This window comes from Nesoenas mayeri (assembly GCF_963082525.1).
Source record: "Nesoenas mayeri genome assembly, chromosome: 19".
NCBI classification, from domain to species: Eukaryota; Metazoa; Chordata; class Aves; order Columbiformes; family Columbidae; genus Nesoenas; species Nesoenas mayeri.
In genome coordinates, this window is record NC_137568.1 from 11,102,873 (window position 1) to 11,124,791 (window position 21,919).

Genomic DNA, 21,919 nt, shown 5'->3' on the forward strand with positions numbered 1-21,919 from the left:
AGACAAGGGTGGGAGGAGTTCACCACCATGGGCTTCAGCGATTCGCAAAACCATCAATACACCCGCCAGTACCATCCAATCCCCAACGCTGCCCCTAGAGGGTGAATATCCAGACATTGCCATTTCAGCACAAGAAGCTGGATGCATTTATTAATCAACCTGAGTGGAAGCCTGGCTGGTCTCTCCTAATATAATCTAAATCCCTCATTCTGTTTCTGTTACAAGACTTGCACAAAAGAACATTTTCTTCTACTTTTTCTTATAGAAATGGGAAGACTTGAATGACTTTTTTTTTTTCCCTGGGTTTTCTTTTGACTGACTGGGATTTTTCATGGCTGTATCAGAAAGTTGGACGTTCTCCTTTGTTTTGGAAGCATTCGGTGATGGATCACATTTTAATTGGCGTTGAGGTTTACAAAAAAAGGGAGCACCACAGGAAGTTATTAGAATAACAACACTATGCATCTGCACAGGAATTAAAACTGCAAATGTAGGGGGCATATTAATTGCTACCAAATGCTTTGTTTTTCTCCCCCTCTAAAAGCCCAGCTCAACAGAACGGGGTTTTATTTTGATGTATATTTTCCTGTCTTTCTGTTCCACTAAAAATGCAAGTGATTAGATTTGTGGGATTTTAGTTTTGTGTGTAAAATTTCTGCTACAGCATGTTTCAAAGCAATTGCAAAAGAGATAAACACATTTGTTTTGACAAGGAGGATACTGATGGCTGCAGACAGGGCTGGCTTGTCCAACACTGTTGTTCCCACAGCAAGAATCTGAGCGTGGTCTATATGAGAGCTCATGCCAAAGATGGTCAGAATGTTTTGCCTTTGCTTTTTATTTTTTCCCCTAAGAAATTGCTGATATGTCGTCACAGAGCTGTAATTCTTGTTGCTGCTGGAAATAGAAGCAATATGCTGATTGTGAACAGTGTCTCTTTAGCCTATTATTTTTTAAATTTTGTAAACAAAAAGAGGAAAAACAGTAGGAAGGAAAGCAAATATTTTTCTGAGATATCCATAAACAATTCCAGCTCATTAAAACCCTTTTTTTTTTTCAAGAAGGTTGGAAATATTTCAAACAGCCTGTGTCAATGACACTTCTGTGTCTTCCTTTCTTTTTGCCTTTATTCCAACACGTTACTTTTCTCTGTTCCTCACTGGTATTGCTTCAGAAATGTCCTGAATGCAATGCCCAGTCACCAATAACTGTAAAAGGACATACCTAGAACTGATGCTTTTTCTGGCAACGATTATAATACAAAGAGCAGGTCTTAAAGGAAGGCAGTGTCAAATTTACATTGGAACATCCATTACGTGTTTGTCTCACTACTACAATAAAATGAAAGCTTTAAGGGAAAAAAATCATGTAAATGTATGCTGGCTGGGGCAGGCGTCCGTCCGTACCCCAAAAGACTAACCAAAATGTTGCCATCAGACGTCTGGTTCAGGATGACCAGGGAACTCCAGATGCAAAGCTTCCTGGTGGGAAATGCTGATTCATCAAACCAGAGCCCATTCAGAGAAATAGGTTGGTTTCAAGAATCTGGCAAGAGAAAAAAAGAGAAGCTTTTGCTGCGGCGTGAAAGTACATGTGGTGAATCTATATGGAGACTGGGAATTGAGAAGACTGGGTGAACATGAGAAGCTGAGGGATGAACCTGTCCCTACCAGCCCGGGTGGGCTGGAGTGGGGTTGTCTGTTCCTTCATCAAGGACAGTGCTGGTGGGAACCACAGAACCAGAGTTGGGTGTTCAGGGAAAAGCACAGGAGAAATTTCATCTGGGATTTGGGGTTGAACTCAGCTGTATCTGACGGATCTGAGTTCGCAGACTGGGGAGCAGACTAATTTTGATCATGCACATTAAAAAGCCATTTTAAGCCTCTAAAAATGAATCCTCCCTTGGAACTTTGCTGTATAAGACCTCATAATATTTGTTGCTCCTGAATTTATTTTCTTTGAAGTATTATGATTTTATTGTGAGTATATGTAAATGTTGTGGTTTGGGGTTTTTTTTGTCTTTTATCAAGTAGCTTCTTAGAGCATTCCCTAGAGCAATACTTTTCCTTCCTGAGATGATATATTAGTCAGCAGTGAAAACTAAGCCCTGATCTTTCAAACATTAAGTATGAGGTCCAAATTAAGCCCTAAATGATGTGCTCATGAGGGATGGGAGAGCCCAGTGCTCCTGGGGAGGAACAGGGATGGAGGAGCTTTGGGATCCTCCAGTGAGAAGGTTTCTATGAGCTATCTCGGTTCTTGCCCTACCGCGTTACGCTGAAGGAGATGCCAAACTCATTAGCATATTCAGAGTCCGCGGATAATCAGAAAGGAAAACAAAAAAGGGAATGTGAACGTTCAAAGCACTTTGTCATCTGATGGGCCCGGTGCCAACGCTTCCCCCCACGCTGCGGCGCAGCAGCCCCCGTGCCCCTCTCCCAGCCCCCCAACACCCACCCTTGCTGCAGGACCACAAAGCCAACCCGGGGAAAAACCAACACACTCCAGAAAAACAAAACAAAACAAAAGCCCCCCTTAGAACAATAGTCTGTCAGGCATGATTTACTGTGCCTGCATCCACCAGGCAAGCTTCATTGAACAATCTCAATCCTCCGGGTTCCCACACTGGTTTGCTTTCCTCCGACTCAACGGGACACAAAGACACAAGTAGATGGGCAGTAAATAAAAGTGATGTCTTTTGTGTCATTGTGTGGGGGCCTTTCTCTGGGGGAGGCAGAATAAATGAAGTGTGAAATGTGATATGAAATCAATTTCTTCTCTCGGGAGGCCAGGTTGGGAGGGAGTAGGTGGACTTTGCCATGGTCTCAGGGACACCCAGCAATATATTTTTCATCGGTTTGTTGAGCTGGTTAAAGAAAACCACGCTGCTTCTCTCCTGCACTTGCCCAAGTGGCATCTTGATGTGCCTCAGTATACACGAGATAGTTAACAGCCATTTTTTTGTGAAGCACCATTCCCCAAGACCAGATATATGTGTCTGGGGGTAAGGAGTGGCCTCCTCTTCTCTATGCTGCAGTCTATTGGAGTCTCTTGCACACTCTTCTGCCCTTGGCATTGCCCATGTCACCTCGCTACTCTGTCACCCTCAAAATAGTCCAGCCTGGAACATCAGAAAGGATTTTGGTGGAAAAATAAACAGTACACCCCATGCAGCGTATCCTCACTTCAAATAAATGTGCACAGCACCGTGGGTGTCAGCAGAGAGGGAACTTGTCCGTGTCTGAAGATGTGGCCTCCAAGAGCGGTTGTTTTCGTTCTGCAGAGTTTTTAATTCAAGCTGCTTCTGATGCGAAGTGTGGGATTTCTGCCATTCTGCAAAAATGATGAAGAACAGGAAATCAAACAAAATTTTTTGAATATGCTAGAGCAACATTGATATACTGTGTAAGTAGATCAGATACTGCAGGAATAAACTACCAAACAATATAATAAATTAAATGATACCAAACACAATTGCCTCACCAGCTTCTCCCACAATAGCCTGGACTTGCTGCGATAATCCTGTCTGCTACATGTATTCAAACAGTTGGATATCTTTAAAGCAAGTTGCTACTATAAGAGTTTTCTCTTTTCCCCAGTAAAGATTTGAATTTTCTGCTCCTTTTCCATCCCCAGCTTATCCTAAGGTATAAAATAGCCCAGGTTCCATTTTGCATCATCAGTCTGAACCTTCCCGCAGCCGCCACTCCGTCCAGCTGGACCAAACCTCAGCTGGGGCAACTCCATCTCTCCTGTTTGGCTCTCACCCTCCCAGATTTTATCTCCACATATTTGTGCTAAGCCTGCGTGTCACCGCACAGTAAACAGCGGGGGATGATCCTTTCCAGAAAGCGCTGCATTTCATCAGTGACTTTTACCTTTTCTGTCGAGGGCAAATCTGGAGGCACGTTTCGATTCACGCCGCTACACCCGGACTGGTTTGTACCACTCAGGAAGCAGAAAGCAGCTTTTAAGCTGATTGAATATGGGTTGTTTGACAGCTGCTTTGTATCATTGACACTGCAAAACAGCCAGAACAGCCTTGGGTTTGCATAGGGCAGGGTGGCCAGGTGGGCATCACTGCAAGGAACATCTGTCCAGGAGCATCCAGCCCATCCTAATGTATTAATATATCCAACCTGTGCTACACCTGCCTGGCTCTTCCTATGGGCTGCAGAGGGAATGAACGCTTGGACACCTTTATACACAGCGGATGTAGCCAGGAGGGATCTTGCCACAAAGAGTTACTTTGAGATGAATTACAAAATGTAATAGTATGGGGGATTTTTTCTGCTGCTGTATTTCTTTCCCTCTCCAGCATCACCCCTGGATGGGTTGATGAAGATGCAACAGCATAACTGTTAAATGGTAACTGTCACACCTCTGAATCTGGTTAGGATGCTTCGTTTGATTTGAAAATTGTAATATAAAATACAAACACACCACCACAAGCCTTCACATCAGCTTTAGAAAAGAAGTTTGTTTGTTTTCTTGTAGGACTTTCATCTGTCTCCCTGCAATTACTGATACATGGATGTATTTAAACCATAAGTTTCTTCTGAACCTCTGTAACAGCTGCAGTTGCGTGTGGTTACTGATGGCAGCAGAGATGGCAGCGTCCACCGTAGGTGAGGTTGCGGTTTCTCCAGGGGAATTATTTGGGGTGTTAGGTTGATTCTGCAAACTGATTGTGCAAACTGCCGCAGCCCGATAAAGGCAGTTGTTTCTGTGCTCAGCACATTGTTCACTCCCTCAACAGATGGAACAGATTAGCTGGGCCCTGAAATGTTGTTAAATAAAATACGCAAAAAGAAAATACAATTATTGCTAAAGTGAAAACATACCGCATGGGATTATTAAAAGACCAAGATGTTTTACATTTTAAGGATGTTCTTCGCTTTTTTTCCATCCTTCATGCACCAAAACTTTGCAGGGGTAGTGTTAAACTTTTCCATCTGATCTCACAGAGCTTTAAGGCCGCAGAGTTTTGTCACCCCCGCGAGGGCCGGGAGCTTTCCCCTGGTAAGAAAAGCTCTCTGCCTGCGGTTTCTCACCATCTACACCAGGTCATACACATGTACACGGGGCTCTGGCCTCCTGAGTTCTCCAACAAGTTTGTGCTCTGTGATAACCTCAGTCTAACAATCATTATTCTCATTAGAAATACTAGCAAAGATTATTTTTAAAGTGGTCTGCAAACTTTCTTGATCTCATGGTGATCACTTTGGGTTGGAGTTTACCGGTTGCAAGGGTACACTCAAGAAGGTGGAAGGTGGAGGGGGATAACAGGACTGGAGTGAGTGTTGCTACAGAAAATACAACCAGGTTTAAAATAGAATGGGTGATTCCTTTGTGGTTCCCCTGCTTATGGAGTTAGGCAGCGTGAGGTTAATAAGTTTATTTGAACATGTTCTTAATGGCTTTTCTGAATCTGGCTTTGGGAATGCAATGCCTTGCAGATATTTTCAGGTGTGTGATGATAATAAATCACGTTTAAAATGGCCTTATAAAGGGAGTTTTGAATCAAGCTGCATCCATTAATGTTCAAGTTCTCTCCTGAGCATCACTCGATCTCCTTAATGTTCCTCAAGCTAAATCATCTCATGAATGACGCATGAAAAACACATTCAGCTCCTTGAAACCGTTCTCTTCCATTTGGCTTTTAATGACTGGGGGGATCCTGGTGATTGGTGACTGATGACAGAACTTCTCCCCAGAAATCCAGCCTGGCTTTTCACCATACTGTCACTCACTGACATGCAGCCACTGGAAACAAGCACCTCTGGGAGTGAGCTGGGAAGAGATGCTCAGCACAGCACATCTGGAGTGCAGAACCGCTGCAGCGCACACAGCTGGGGAAGGGGGAACGGAACCAGTGGCTCCTGTACTAATGAATTTGAATGTACACTTATTAGACAGCAACTGGTAAACACGGAGCAATAAATAGAAAGTCCCCACTTCAAAGAGATTTTCTTTCAGCCACGTGGAAAATTCCGTCCACAATAATTTAGAAAGGTCAGTCAAGCTATATTATAGAAAATTGCAGAAATTAGTGGAAACCTCCGAAAGACTGTTCTAGTTAAGGTGTTTTGCCACCAGAAGAGTGGGAATGTTTGCTGATGGCTTACCAAAAAAATGTTGAGATTATTTAAACATCTTTAAAATAGAACACAAAATGCCGTCCAACTGATTTTTATAAGGTAAACCATGTACCTTCAAAAGAACCAGAATGCTGATGGGGTCACCAGGGTGTTTTTTCCTATCATGGTAGCTTGAAAATGCATATACGTGCATGCGTATGTGTGTATATAAACATAAATATTTGTTTAAAATCTTGACATTTCCTTTTCTAAGAAAAAAGTCTGTTTTATGTTCAATATGCTACTTTTTAATATGCAGGAATATTTCTTTGGTGGAAAACTTTTCAGAAAATTAAATATTAGGGAATATTATGGAATATGTTTGCCATGGCAAAGATAATAACCAGCAATATGAAACTGCTGACCAATACTTTGCATTTTAAAAATATTGTGCAGATTCATGAAAAAGAGGGAGTCCAGAGAAACTAAATGGAGCTATTTTTGATGACAACTTTATTTCATTTAAAGAACAACTTGCTTAGAGCAAACTCAAGTTAAAATGGTGAACGAAGCGGAGCTGTGTTTCATAATATTGTCACTACATGGGAAATTTGCCCCAGGTTTGCCACACTGAACCAGGATTTCCATCCATACGGACAAGCCAGTGTTACCGCTGCCAAAAGCCTTCACCTATTTCACTCTATCACAGCCATGTCACTCAAGATCAGATCTTAACAATCAGATAAACCCTTGCTAAATGCTGGTTTCAGTGTGTTGCCCTCCTAAACTGCTGAGCGACCAAGCCAAAGCCTTAATGTAGTTTTCTTGCTAATTAAATGACCTTCCACAGGCTTAGACTATAAAATCTTCTCTCAAATCCACAATTAAATGTGGTCACCATTGATTGGGAGATAGGGCTTCATCCTCACGTTGGCTTCAACCCAGTACTTAGAGATGGTGAGTTGGGTAATGCAATAACAGGCTGGGTTTCAATCTAAACTCTGCCATAGCCACGCCAGGTAGTTTTATCAAGTCATTTAATCCATCAGTATCTCAGATTCCACAATGAGAATTCAGGAAGAAAAGCATTTTCCTACATCACACGAAGTGTTCAAGTGTTTTGCAAAGAGGCCTCCATGATGTACTTAGGGATTTCCTATATGAAAGCTTAAACACCTAAAATCCTGTCAGAACCCCTCAAAATGTTCCAGTCCAACAAAGTTCAAATGGGGAATAACACATTTGTTAAAACAGGCAAAATTTTATATTAAGAGGATGACATGGCCAAGAGACCATACATACCTCAAAAAGAAAATGAAGACAAGATTACCCAGCCAATGTAAACCCAATTGGCGTGGTCAGTGTTTTTAAGATTTTAGAGACACTTGGAATGAAAGAGGGGAAAAAAACCCACAGCCAAGTCTCAGGCATTGCACAGTCTGTGTACACTCCAGGAGGAAACTTGGGTTATGAGCAAATATTTTAGTACAAATCAAATGCCTTCCAGGGATAAGCAGCTGGGAAGGTGGGAAGAAATTAATATTGGGAGCTTTAGAACTTCCCAGAACTATTCTCTACCTCCTTGATTGAGGGAATTAACTTTTATTTTATTAACTTTTTAATGCCCTTCTCTCATCCAGGGTGCTCTCTCTCAATTGCTTCTCCCCTCCTCCAAACGGGCTGCCCTGGGGATGTTGCTCTTCTTAGGCTTTAAGTAGCAGCTGGCTGTGATTAAGTGGATTGGGAGGATCAGTGCTTGATTAACTTGCTGCTGCTATTGGTTCGCCCAGGTTCCTGCAAGAGAATTAATTTCTTGGTTCGGCAGGCTGTTGGGCTCTAATGGATACCAGACATCTCAAGCCCACCCAGAGCATGCAGGGCCAGAGTCCTTGTTATAACACATTTGGACTTCGTGCTCCTGTCCTGCCAAAGGTAAAAGTGATACAGATGCTGATGGGATGTTTTCTACTCTGCTTTTTAGCCTATGTGTTTATAAACTTACTGCCTGTTTCTGCCCAGCTCTGCATCTTGCTGCCTATTATTTGGTTATTGTCTTTTTCATCCGTGTATGCAACTTTTTTCTCGAATGGAAATCCTCCTACTAAGGTGCATTGTTAATTGATCAAGAGTAGCTCTAATATTGCAGTCATTTCCTGCTCCAGAGAGGAATCTACAACAATCTTTACAAATCAGTGTAAGCATCAATAACAGAGCAAAAGCAGCAGCTTACCCAAGGATCTTTAATTTAAACTGTAAGGTAAAAATAGTAAGAATATAACTATTACTTTTTCAATATATCAAGAGAGTAAAAATGGAAGCTTGGCTGTACTTCTGCACTAAATTACGCCTTGATGGAAATGAATAAAACTCAAATGAAGTCCACAGGCATCTCCTGATTATATCACAAGGTTTTATTCCATTTAGTTTTTCATAAAAAACTTCTGATTTCTTTTAATTATTCTCCATGGAAGTATAACATACTGCTTAACCAGGGGAAAAGAAGCAAGAAAAGATGAAACTCCTGATCTCTCTTGCTCTCTGTGTTTGTTGGGATAGATCAGTTGTGAAGTTTAAACTGGGTATGGAAATTCACTGCTTGCAATATGGTTAAAAAGAAAGAGCATGGATGATTTAACAATTTACATAACCTGGGAGACTCAGCTGCAAATTGAATGAATGGAGCTCTTTGTTTCTCTAAGCCGAAATAAAGAGAGGGGGAGAACAACAACAACAAAAGTTTCTTATGTAATTGTCTCTGTGACTGGCATGATAGGAAGTTTTATGTCTATTGGTGGAATTAAGACTGGGACATACTAGAAAACACAAAGCAGTAAAGGGGCAGATAAGCAATTGTACAAATCAACTAATAGAGAGTGACAGAGCCAGCCTTGCTGCACAAGCCCGTGCTACGTTTGCATTATTGTCCTTGATGAGATTTGACTCCTTTTCCAGCAGTCAGTCTTGAACAAGTCCAACCACATCCCTGGGGCTTCTGAACTTATAAAGGTGTTGAAGATCCTAAGAATTTAAAACCTGCGCATAATTTTACAGGGTGCACCGTCTCCTTCAGCCGTGATTTTGTTGATTCTCCTTCTGCCAGAGACTGAACAAATCCCATTACTGTAGAAACCAAGGGGTTAAATTATTTGGCCTGCGTAAGTGTCACAAGCTCAGCTACATTTCCACCTTGCTCCCGCTGGCCTTGACACGCACAAATCTCTGAATGTGGAAATATTTTGGCGTCTTTCTAATATGGGCAATGTATACTGTTGAGCGTGAATTCCTACAGCAAAAGCCAGGCAAACCCTCAGCTGTGTTAGAAACCACAGTCGCCCACCGGCCTCCAAATATTTACCATGTGAGGATGCCAGAGCTGCCTCTGCCTTACCTGCTGCCTGCATCAATAGGCTTTAATTTTTAAGGCCTGTTAATCCAGCACGTTTTCACCAGCCTGAAAGTCCCATTCAAATAAACAGCTGGGATGGAAGTTGGGAGAGAAAGGCCACGCTCACCAGAGTTCAAACCTCTGGCGAACATCTTGCTACAGCTCTGCGTGCAAGAGCAACCCGTGGCATATGGTGCGTATCTCCTCCCTAAAGCTTGTGCAAGAGGAGAAAACAAACTTCGCTTTTTGGAATGTAACCAGCAGATGAAAACAAATCAACCTCCTCTTTTGTTGTTGTTGTATATTTTAACCCAATGTCTGTTTTAATGTCCTGCTCTACAGCTTTTTTTTTATGATGGATTCCTCAATTTGCCACCTCACCCTGAGCAGAATCAATTCAAGTCAACGTATAACCTATATAATGATATAACTTGTATCATCTTTGCACTGTGCATTAATATCTGGGACCTCATACAATTTATGCACAGTGGCTTTTGAGCCTGCATCAATCCTATCTCCATCCTCTTTTATGTGCTTATATTTTTAAGTATGAATGAATATTCCTAAGTGACAGTGTCACCTATGCAACTGATTTCACCACAATGACGTCTTTCATGTCATTTAGAAACATTTTTTTCATCATCAACGGTTTCTCTGTGTTAGAATTACAGTCCCTTAGATAAACAAGTTGTCACTGAGAGTTCCCTTCTTCTACTTCAGAAGAGAGATGAATAGACAATAAATCTGGCAGTAGTGAGAGAAAACACTTCTCTGCACTGTGCCTGGGCAGGTTGGCATTGTTAGGAACAGCTTTAGTTGTGTGGGATTAACATTATAAATGGCTTTCCTTTCTGCACTCTGAAATGCAGGATGTTTTAGCATGCAGAGACAGCTTGGTTTTGCTTCTTGGCTACTAATGAAGCCCAGGGTTTAGTTCAGCTTGACTGCCATGTTCTTCTGGAATATAAACCAGCTCCATCCCATGCAATCTCGTTTATGTCTCGGTGTGGATGTTCCCTTGATGCAGAGTTTGCTGCTGCATGAAGTCAATAATAGGATTTAACCACATGTAGGAGATATAGTGGAAAACACAGCTCAGACTTTGAGATGTGATTTCTTGGCAAGGCAGAGTAACGGTAGTGCTGGGAGGCTTCTTCATCCTACCCCTCCAGGAATGTCCAACTTCTTGAGTCAATGAGTTCTGATCCACCGTAAGTGGAAGGGTCACCCATGCTACTTGACGTGCCATTTCTCTGATGTCCTACAGGACTTGTGAAAGGCCAGGAACTAAAACTGGGTCTCCTCGGGCATTCCTGTGTAGGATGTTTCATAGTGCAAAGGGAAATCTTCACCTTTGCTGCTGGAAAAGTGCTCCCTAACCCCAGGCTCTTGGTAGCAACGTCCCTCCATGTCACCTCATCACCTCCTCTCATCCACATGCTCCTCATCCCTTCTTTGTATCTATGCAGCAGGTTGCTCCCAGGGACTTTGTACAGGATAGGAAACTCTAAAAAGTTTCCATCAGAACACAAGTAGTAAATTTAGTGTTGGAAGCAGGCTTCTGTGTTTTTATGGAGGGAAACACTGAGGAAAACACCTCTTGCCCAGCTGATCTTGTGCCATGAAAATGTGAGGCAGACTTAGCAGAGATGGGGGCAACAATTATACCTATTTCTAGCTGAGCTTGGCAATTACACTCAGGGAAAACCTTTGTAGCAGAGCCTGAGTTTGTCATATCTATTAAATTAAGAGAATCAAAACCTTTTCCTAACTATAAATACTACTCAATGCCTTGATAATGTTTGTGACGTTGTGACCTTTCGATTGATTTTTAAAATCTACACAAATAGCTTGATATTGTAACAGAAATGTTGCCCTTTCTGTTACAAAGAAACAAATAAAGAGGGATGAAAAAGGTCAGCTTTTTATAAATGCCAGGGAAAAAAAGTCACATTTCAGTTCCTAGAAAGGACTGGAAGGTTTGCATTGAGGATACAACCTTGCCAGGTCCCTTCCGTAGGAATCAAAGATGTTATTTTTGTCTTTGATTCTTCTCAGCATTTTTTAAGCCCAGTTTACTTAGGAAACGATTATACCCTGAATGTGCTTGTGTCTGCACGCAGGTGAATCCATTTACCTACAACATTTTTAAAACCTTTCTGTATGTTTTTGCCTACATGTAGAAGTCTCAGAGCTATTATGCTGCTAAAGTTTTGTGAAAATGAACCAATAGCAGCTGTGCCCAAATGTGTGGAACCACTGAGGCCAAGGTGACAATGGAGCTCAACACAGAAAAATGGATTTGTGAATTGGAATCATAATAATGATTTAATGAAAAACTGAAGCTTCAGTCATTGTAACTGTAACACTGATATAAGTAGAATGTCATGTTCCCTACTGTCATCTACTTTATCTTTTATTCTCCAAATTTTGAGATAGCAAGGATTTATTTTTTTTTTTACCCACAGTCTGCTCCCAAAAATAATCAAATATTTTGAGGTCTTATTTTCGGGTACATTTTTTCTTATGAAAAATACTAAATGTCAATATCTGAACCACGTTTAGGTATTTTATTTGATCTTTGGCCTGCCAAGTAAAACAATTATTTGTGTCTTTATATGAAGGTACTTCACCAATTTAAAATAAATATTTAACTACTACTTCACAGGAAAAAATATTCGTGTGGTCAGAGAAGATATGCTGGAAAAACTAAGGCTGGTCCTCAAAGGTATGTCACGTTGTTACACTTCACTGTTCTTAATTCAGTTAATCCATCTTCAAACTAAAAAACTCAGATCAGAAGAAAAAAATAAGGTATTTTTAAGAGAGCTTTTATACTCATAGTAGATTTCTTAATTTTAATTTAGCATTTTGCTGCGAAAATTAGGTATGAAATAACAACTCTGTATATAATTTATCTGTTTTCTTGTTGATTGTGTTCTGTCTGCATGTCTGCCAGGCAGAGGACTCTCAATACAAAATTTGCATAAGAAACAGATTTAAAAGAGCAAGTGGTATTTTTCCTATATGTTTGTAATCAAATAGGAGCCACTTCCATGGGTATTAGTTTCCTATTATTCCTCTAGAAACATAGGGAAAAAGGACGAAAGTGAGCGAACTGTCATAGCAGAAAAAGGTTGCTAAGTATTTGTGTCCCACAAACTATTGATGGAAAGATAAGTGAAGTGAATCCTGGATGTCTGCCTGGAAAAGATTCAATGGGAACAATAGTCTCAAATGTCAAATGTAGCAATTCTCCAAGCTGTGTTATACCTACTCACAGCCTTGAACTGGCAGAGAAGTTCATCAATTACAGGGACATACTGTGAATCAGGTTCAGTCTGATCTTCTGCTTTGAAAAATCCCCCTGAAGCCCATGGAAGACTTTGCTGACCTTGGATCAAGCCCATGGAGGAATGAAGCAAAGATCTCAGTTCTTCCGGCAGCATCATTTTGCTCTTGATGCTTGAACCTCCCACCGTTCGAGCCTCATCCCTTCCTAATTAGCTACTCCTGCTTCAAAAATCCCGATTGCTACATTCGTTGCCCGTTATCTTCTCTGAGGAGAAAGATCTTGCTTTGAATGGGATGCGGATCTTTCAAGCAGTCGGGTATCGGCTTTCAGAGCTGCAATCCCCTGCTCTGCAGTGCTCTTAAAGGATAACCCAGCTCTTCGCTTGGTATGAAAAACCAGTATTTTCCCTCGGGCATTGAGGCAAGTGTGAGGTAGCAAATCACACATTACTGGATTTCCAAACTATATCCCTTTGGTCTACCTTGTAATACCATTTTCCCCTCCCAATGAATTGCATATCCGTTATTTTACCACCCAGTTTATTTGATCATCAGGGAAGATAAATGGCTTCTGCTGAAACATTAAACAAAGGGAAAATTACGGCACTGGGAAGAGTAAACAATACAGTAAAGCACAATTTCCTTTCTGCTACGTGAATAAAATGTGTCTCTCTTGCTAAGTATCAGCACACATGCTCAAATTCTGTCCATCAGCACATGTGTAACATTCTCACCAAAGTCAATGAGATTTATGTATGTCTGGGTGAATTTTGAACTGAATGCAAGTGAAGCAGGGTTTCCTAAATAAGAGTTATCCAAAAATAAAATTCATCAAGGAGTTTGGCACATGGAGCCTTTTAATTTCACAGCTTTCCTTCATGTTGCTTGCTTTCCTAGCATCATATTTACCAAAGATAAAATGAAAAATGTTACTTTACTCGCACAGTTGGTTGATGGGAAGAACTAATTTCATATAGACTTGCCTCTATTCCATAGGAAACATCTGAGGATCACATCGATTTTTCTCATTCTCCCACTGTTACAGCCCAGTTTTTGAGTGTAGGTTGAATAATCATTAAAGAACCAGTTCTGCTGGAAATATGACAAATGATAGCTGCTCAAGATTTGCTCCACAGGTTTTGATTCTCCTCAAGTTTTGCCAGTTTTACTTGGATTCATATTTTTTTTTCAGCAAAGTTACCTATGTATCAAACAAATTATACTCACCATAGTCAAGGCATTCCTCACTGCAGTGAGACGAGGCACCAATTTATTATTACTGGATAGTATTTGAATGTGATGTGGATTCCCAGGCAGACTAAACAGCTATGGGGGGTGCAAATGTATGGCAGGAACAAGAAGGGCGAGGAGAGGGGCGATAGGACAGCTCTACTCTGAGAGTTTAGAGGAAAGGAATAAAATAATGGAGTTTCTGTAGCTGCAAAGACAATGTAGAAGGTGAAGGTAAAATCTCTTTTAGGAAGGCAACAGCCTGTGCTGGAGCTTCTCTGCTGCTGCCCTGGCAGTGACCTCCATCCCACCTGAGAGCTGTTTCTCCAGGGTGAAGGGAATTGGGATTCCGTGCTAACTGAGCCCTGACCTTCCCCCTGACAGAGATGGATGCCCAGCTCTGCTAATGGTCCGTGGCCGCTTTGTGCTGTGGGTTTGCACCTCAAGCACTAACCTGGGACGAGCAAACTGGCTTCCCGCTCAGACTGCGCTTCATCCGCGGTACCCGAGATACCCGCTGCTTAATACGCCACGCGCACTTCATGTTCCCCCATCATTCTCTCCAAGACTAAATATCACCCAGCTGTGACACATGCATGTGTGCACACACATGCACATGCAGGTAAAACCATCGAGAATATTTGGAAGTTGCAATTGTTTTGCACGTACTTGTCTTCAGCTTTATCTACTCACCTGAGTGAGTAAAACCAGAAACAGCATATCCTCTTGTATTCCACATTTATGTACGGAGAGAGAAAAATGCAAACCAAATTAGTATAGAAGCATATCTTTACTTAAGAAAAAACAAAGGGGGAAAAAATAACTGACACAGGTGCTGATGTGGTTTTGTCCTAAGGTATTCACCACACTAATGAGTGATTGCCTTTTGACATCTCTAATTTTTTTAGTATTCAGAGGAGAATAGCAGTTTGTAGGCAGGTCCTGAACAAGTCTTAGATGAGAAACACCAGCCTGTGTGCTGACCAGTTGCTTTCCTTGTCTTTTTCTTCCCCTCTCACTCCATCCAGCCCTCTTGACCCTTCATCTTTCTGGCAAGGAATGATAATTGCCCAAAGCTAGCCTGACTTCCACAGCTCTTTACTTGAGACCTTCACTTCCCTGGTGGGTTCAAGTGACGTTTGAACAGTCCGTGAGCCTTTAGAACTTCTGCAGAGGCAGAAATGTGCACGGTTTCTGGAGAAGCTTTTGTCCTTCTGCTTGGGCCGGTGGGAATGGGAGGTTTTGTTCACCCCAGCAAGCGGCCTCCACAGATCAGAAGAGTCAAGGAACCACCTTGTCTGGTTCCAGGGTTGCAGCACAACCCTGAGACGGGCTGTGAGGTACGTGACGTGTACATTGTTAGAGCTGCTTGAGAGAAAGTAATTAATTAATTTTAAAAAAAGCTTTAAAGAAACATTCTCCTGGACAATTGAGAGGAATGCTGGGCATCCTTTTTTGGGCTGCAGTGGCTGCCTTCAGTCCCTCCAGGACACAGCTCTAATTTAACAAGGCATGAATTTAAATATATTAAGAGCTAAACAAAACATGGAGAGAATCTGGGAGGTGAAAAGTCAGTCCCCTCCTTGTCCTGCTGTCTTCTTTTTGTTGGCTGCTGGGCTGGGAGACACAAAATAAAACGGAGCAACATAACCTGTCTGAGTTTTATTCAAATAAGCCAATTAAAACATCAAGTTGAAATGTCAACGAACGTGTTATGGCCACTCAGGAATTAAAGCAGGAAAGCATCTGTCTGTCTTCACCACAAAGAACTGAAGATTTTTAATTCCACTTCTGCAAAAGCTATGACATTAGATTACAGCCATGAAAAACACCATCTGCAATGTGCCCTGACTGGCTGGCTGTCATCAACTGTTGCTTTTACACAAGATTAGATTGAGTTAAACACCTTTTTTTTTTATTTGGAGGAACTATTTATCATGCAGCGTTCTTTTCTCGAAAGGTGTGCGCCATACGCCTTCCAACATCGACACAACTTATTCAGCTCATTTTTCCCTCTGCTTACTGCTCAAATGTTGAGTTGAATTAGAGGAAGACCTGGTTGCTTTTGTCACAAGAACAGCCAGATTGAACTTCCTCTAGCTCTAGATTTTGTCCAATATATGATCTTGAGGATTTAAGGCTGAATTGTAAGGATTCCTTCTATATGATAGGACATCGGGTTTGACACAGCCATCGTTCCACCTCACCCATGTCTTCTGAAGTTATATCTTCCCGATAGGAACCCGAGGTTGATAGTCCCATACATTGCAAGAGACCATTCCCTACCCAGTCTACACTGACGATCTTTTCTTAGGTCCACACAAGATGTTTCAGAAAAGGTTTTGTCAGAGTTGATCCGTTTCCATAGATATGTGTGGTTTCAACAAGTCATCTTTCTTTTAAATGAAAGTACGTTGTGTTGAAGAATTCCCATTTGCAAGGTAGTCAGATATTAGGCCGAGAGCTACTGAAGCGCTTAGATCCATTAGACCTTTTTAAAACTTATTATTTGAAGTGTCCTAGATACATAAGTGTTATTTTCCAGACTAATGTAATCCACACCTGGTCTAGCCACTCCAAGCAGTCCAAAGGGCTCCATTAGGAGTGTATCCTATAGATACACACATGGAAATGGAAACCAAGTCTCCAACATCCCACACACTAAAAAAATCCCCAAACAAACAAAAAAATCTCTCCATAATCCACATATTCAGCGTGCAAGCGTGTGTTTCCAGTTGCAGTAAATGGCAGGAGAGCTTCTCATGAAAGTTATGTGCAGTGCTGCTACAGTCTATGTAAGTAATATTCTTGTCCTTAGGCCAGATCAGGATCACCAACAATGTTTTGGAACTGCTCCTGGTATGCTCTATTTGATATTTAGGTAAAGCTTGTCTATGAAAAGGGGCTGTTTTCATTTTTATCTTGACTTCAGTTCTTGTCACTCTGCAGACATAAATGCTCAGCTGGTAGCAGTGATGCCTTTGGTCTTAAATAACAAGATTTGGGCTTGTGTCCATGAGTAGCCCCTGCTGCCACCAAATGCACCACTAATTACAGACAGGCTGGTAGAGTGATGGAGATAATTAGGAGAAGACTTGAAATCCAAGTGTCCTGATTCTTCCTTTCCACCATACTAGACTGTGACTTTCTGTTGATTATTCGCACTGGGAAAGGCAGCAGAAATGACTGCAAATATATTCTTAGTTTGAGAAGGATGATAGGAACATTTTGAAAGACATAAAGAAGGTATTTGTGGAAAACTTCTATAGCCAGCATGAATATAGGAGCAATGTCTAGACCAAAACCCAATGTTTCATGCAACTTACAAATTAGACAAGTAAAACCAGGTATTTTCTGATTTTTCAGAGATTGAGTTACGAGCAAGAAGGGATGAAATCCAGGGCGTTCCCTGCAAGCCAGAATTTCCTGTGCAAACACTATTGACCATATTTTTGGAGAAGTGCATAAAAAAAGTTGATGTCTGCAGTAATTATAGTGTGTCAGAAAAATTAACATTTGCAATTCCCCATATCCTGAGCAAGAAATGAGCACTAATCATATAGAGCAAAGTACAGCTAAAATAAACACAGGCCATCCAAGAGGAAACTATTTCTTCGGCTAAGTTTGAGTTTTCTGAAATTAATAGCTATTTGGATTTTGAGTCTCTGCTAAATCATGTTCAAATAGGTAGATGCAGTTGTCTATAAGTTTGGGTTCTCCATAAAGAGACTGTGGTGATAATGGGTGGCAAGTCTAAAGGGATTCCCATTTGAAAGTTTAGACTCAGTATTTACTGGGTGGAAAGTATGGCTTGAAGAGGGTTTTTTGTTTGTTTTGTTTTGCTAAAGAGATAATATGCAGGGCTGATTTCAGAGCTGAGAAGAAAGAAATACGGATTGGGGCATTTCACACAGATCCAGCATCTGTTTCACTGAGACTCCTTTGCCTGCAAAAGTCTGAAGAGATGCAGGAGTATAAACTGCACTAAAACAAATCCAGAAATAAAACCTAGAGTCATGATATACATTTTAAATAACATGGAAGGATGTGCCTGGCGCATACCTTTTCTACTAAGACTGTTCCACCACAAGAGGTTTATTTCCACTGTAAATTACCTCGTACATCTTAGTTAAAATGAACCCAAATCCTGTGCCAGTCATGTCCCAGCAAGCAAACATGTTGACACAGGAACAAGTAAAGCCTGAAAAGTCTGAAAGCGCCGTTTCGGTTTTGGCCGAGCACCCGAAAACCTTGTGCCCCAACAAACGGCCTCATCCCCTGAGGTTCGACACATCCATCCTTTTGCTGCCAGCGGTTGAGTCTCTCCTTCTGAAAGGACAACACTCACTGGGCGAGTGGACCCCAATGTGTTGCAGAAGGTGCTGAAGCCAGAGATCAGCTCCATGCCAGGGATGCAGCACAAAACTCCCAGCATCATCCATAGGGTGATGTAGCTGATCAGAGATCTCCTCTGCATGTAGCTGGAAACATTTCCAGACTACCCTTTCTGCTCCAAATCTGAGGTACCTAAAAATATACTAAGGGAGGGCTTTCTCTTCATTTCAGGTGTCCTGCACTTCTAGAACATGTAGGAACATGGTATCACAAGAAATTTTTTTATCCGAGTTGTCTTGCTTATTTTCTAATAAGTAAACAGAAGGAGCATAAAAATGTTGTTACCTGTATCTTCTTTTTAGGTTAAAAAACAAAACAAAACAACAAACCTTTAGCAACTCATAATTCTGCTCTCAAGCAAAGTCTTTTGCTTCCTGAGCCACAGAGGCACTGTTGTGGCAAATCTGGGTGGAACGACATTACAATGACAAATGACCACAGACCAATGTATCACCCAAGTTCATGGCAGATTGCGTTGGCTGTTATGGGTATCTGGCTTCAAAACGGAGCAAATTGGAAACATACAGCTACACTATAGATGCGCGCACATGATGTAGCTTTTACTTTTTTCCATGGTGTTTCTTCCAAGCTACAGGGTCGTTTATTTATTATATGTGCTTTGAAAAGCCTCTGAAATGCTCTATCTCCAGCAGGGCCTTCTGACTACAAGCTGAAGACATGTTTTAAAGCTTTTTATAGGAAACTTTGGAAATTAATAGCAAATCCATACATGAAACACAGCAACAGCCGCCCAAGTTTCCAAGTCTGCAAAATTGACTCCCCAAGGTTATAGCAACAGGACCCCATGTCTCCCCCAGGCAGACCCTGCCTGGTCAAGGAAAGGGTTATTGATATTGATGGGGAACAAGCCCAGAGCCAGGAGCATTTGATCAACTGTCATTTCAGAAAAGCCCCAAAATTAACTCCACTTCAGTTGGAGGCTTCAAAATGTTTGAAATATTATAGAAAGATGGGCTGATTTTTGAAATATTATAGAATATTTCATTGTCCTTAAATCTATAAGGCCACATCTTTGCTCTGCTGATCTTAGAGCTGTATTAAATTTTACCAGCTAAAGTTCTGACCCAAAAAATGTTAAATCTCTCTGAGATGGGCTCCACACCAATCGTATTTTCTACTATAAATTTTTCAGGACAGTTTCAGATTATCTATAGCATTTTAGTTTTCTTTCTTAAAAAAAAAAAAAAAGACAAATCAGGGAAGGGAAAAGAAATTCCACTGTACAAATATTCCAGAGAACAGATTGCTTATTGTTCAAAAATATCATCTTTAATAGCATTACCAGAGTGGCCCATGAAATCGGCCATTTACTAGAAAGATGGGCTGCTGTTTTTCCGCAGGCTGGCAGCTGGGAGGTGTGCTGGACGCAGAGTAAATTCATGTACAGTGAAAGATGGAACTCTGTGCTGAACGAGGCAGGAGATGCCCCTTTGCGAGTCTCCTCCTGTTTTATGAGCTCCCATTTCAGCCTCTCTGTCCTGGGGCAGCTTCCAATCGGACTTGATTTGCTTGAAAAGTTGCATCCAGAAAAGTTTCCCACCAGGAAATGCCTTTTCATGTTTACCAGGATGGTTCACAGGTGCTTATTGCTGCTCTCAAATAATTCATGGGAAATATTTTTATTGCTAGCATTGCTATTTTCATACATAGCTTGAAATGACAGAGGCCAAACATCGTCGAACTAAAAATTACATTCTTGGCATAAAAATTTCCATGAAGTCAAAATAATTTTTTCTTAAATACTTGATTTCACAAATGCTGATGATATTTGTGTTTTTCTTCTGAAGCCAAGATTAAAAGCAAGGCCTGAACTCCTGAGCCTCTTCTGGAGAGGATTTTACACCAATGCCATCTTTTAGATGTATTTGAACACCCTATCTGGTCACCAGTAATCTGCTTTTACAATAGGATCCCAAGTTGTGCTGAGGTTTTCAGCGTGGTACTGTAACAGAAATAATAACCAAAATGATGATCATAAAGACATTTTATTCTTAGGGAATTGGGACCACAACTTCCTGAAAACTACCAGACCAGATAATGTCTTTTTCCCTTCTCTCTCTTTATGGCAGGCACTTGTTCGAAAAAAGCTACACAACTTTCTTTAAAATGGACTTTTAAAATCCATCATTGAATGCAACTCCGGAAAGTTAGCTCCTGTGCTATTTCCTTTCCTTCCTTCCTTCACCTCTCCTTTTCTTTCTTAGATCCATCCCTGCATTTTAAATTAGTTATGAGAAAGAAAGAAAAAGGAGGTTTACGGGGTTGAAATCGCTTCAGTGTGACAGGGCAATGTGGGGGTTTTTGTGTGTATGAGTCTAAATGAGGCTTCAGACAATGATATGGTATCCCTTAAATGGATCTGCTCTGCTCAGAGCCCATTAGGCAGTGCAGGAAGATTCCGCAGGGACAGCTGAGACCAGACGTCTGAATCCCAACGGACGGAGATCACTGTTTACTTTTCTGCATGGCGAATTAATATATGTCTCCATCTTCTACCAGCGGCCCTGAACCGGTGAACATAAGGGAAACAGAATGAGTGGGGGAAAAAAATGGTTTGTGTGTTTTTCCCTTTTTCCTTTGGTGCAGATTCATTTTGTTCATTCAGTATTTGCACATTATTCTTTGCTTTCTCCCTGTAGGATTTTCTTCCCTGACTTTGAGGCAATTCATCTGTCCTAAGAAGGTACCTAAAGATAATGAAGAGGCACATAATTTAGTAATCTTGACCGTTTTTTACTTGGAAGATTAATTTTTGCCTTTATGTGTCAAGGTTGGTTAAACCGAGTCAGCAGCAGCAAAGAGCAACAGCCAGAAGGATAGACAGGAACCTGGGCTGGTGCAAACTGCCCAAAATAAATGAGTCATGGAGCCATTTCACTATCTGCAAAACGATAGACTGGTGATTATTAAAACAGAAGCACTCCCTGGTTCATCCAGTCTAAGTTTAGAGCTCTGAGGTTCTCCTTCCATTTTCTTTCCTCTGCCTACTTTTTCCACTGAAAATGAGGTCTTTGGGTCTGTTCTGTAACTCCCCACATCTCAGCCACGCTGCAAATGCTTTGCTGAGATTTGGGGACTCGTTCGCTCCCCGCAGCACAGCAGGAAGCTCCGACGTAACCTGTCCAGAGATGGGAGGGTGTCAATGAGCCTTCGACTGCGCTCACAAAGTTAAAAAACTAGAACTCTGATCATGAACAATGCTCTTGCACAATTGCAATCTCTCCTCCCAGTCTCCCCACATGTGTGAACTTGCAGTTTCTATAGGATTTCTGTGAGAGCAAGAGGAGACAAGAGTAATGATCCATCTAGCATTATTCATCCCAAAAGAGAAGCTGAAAAACACACCTGAGCATGAGTTAAGCTTCCAGACAATGCTAATTTCTAAAAATAGTCCTTAATCTTCACCATCATCACTTTCTGCCCTAAATTTGCCTGTAATTTTGCAGCATGTACCTGGGTTCAATTCATGCATCAAACAGCGAGATTAACCAGGAGTCAGCTGCTCTCACAGCCT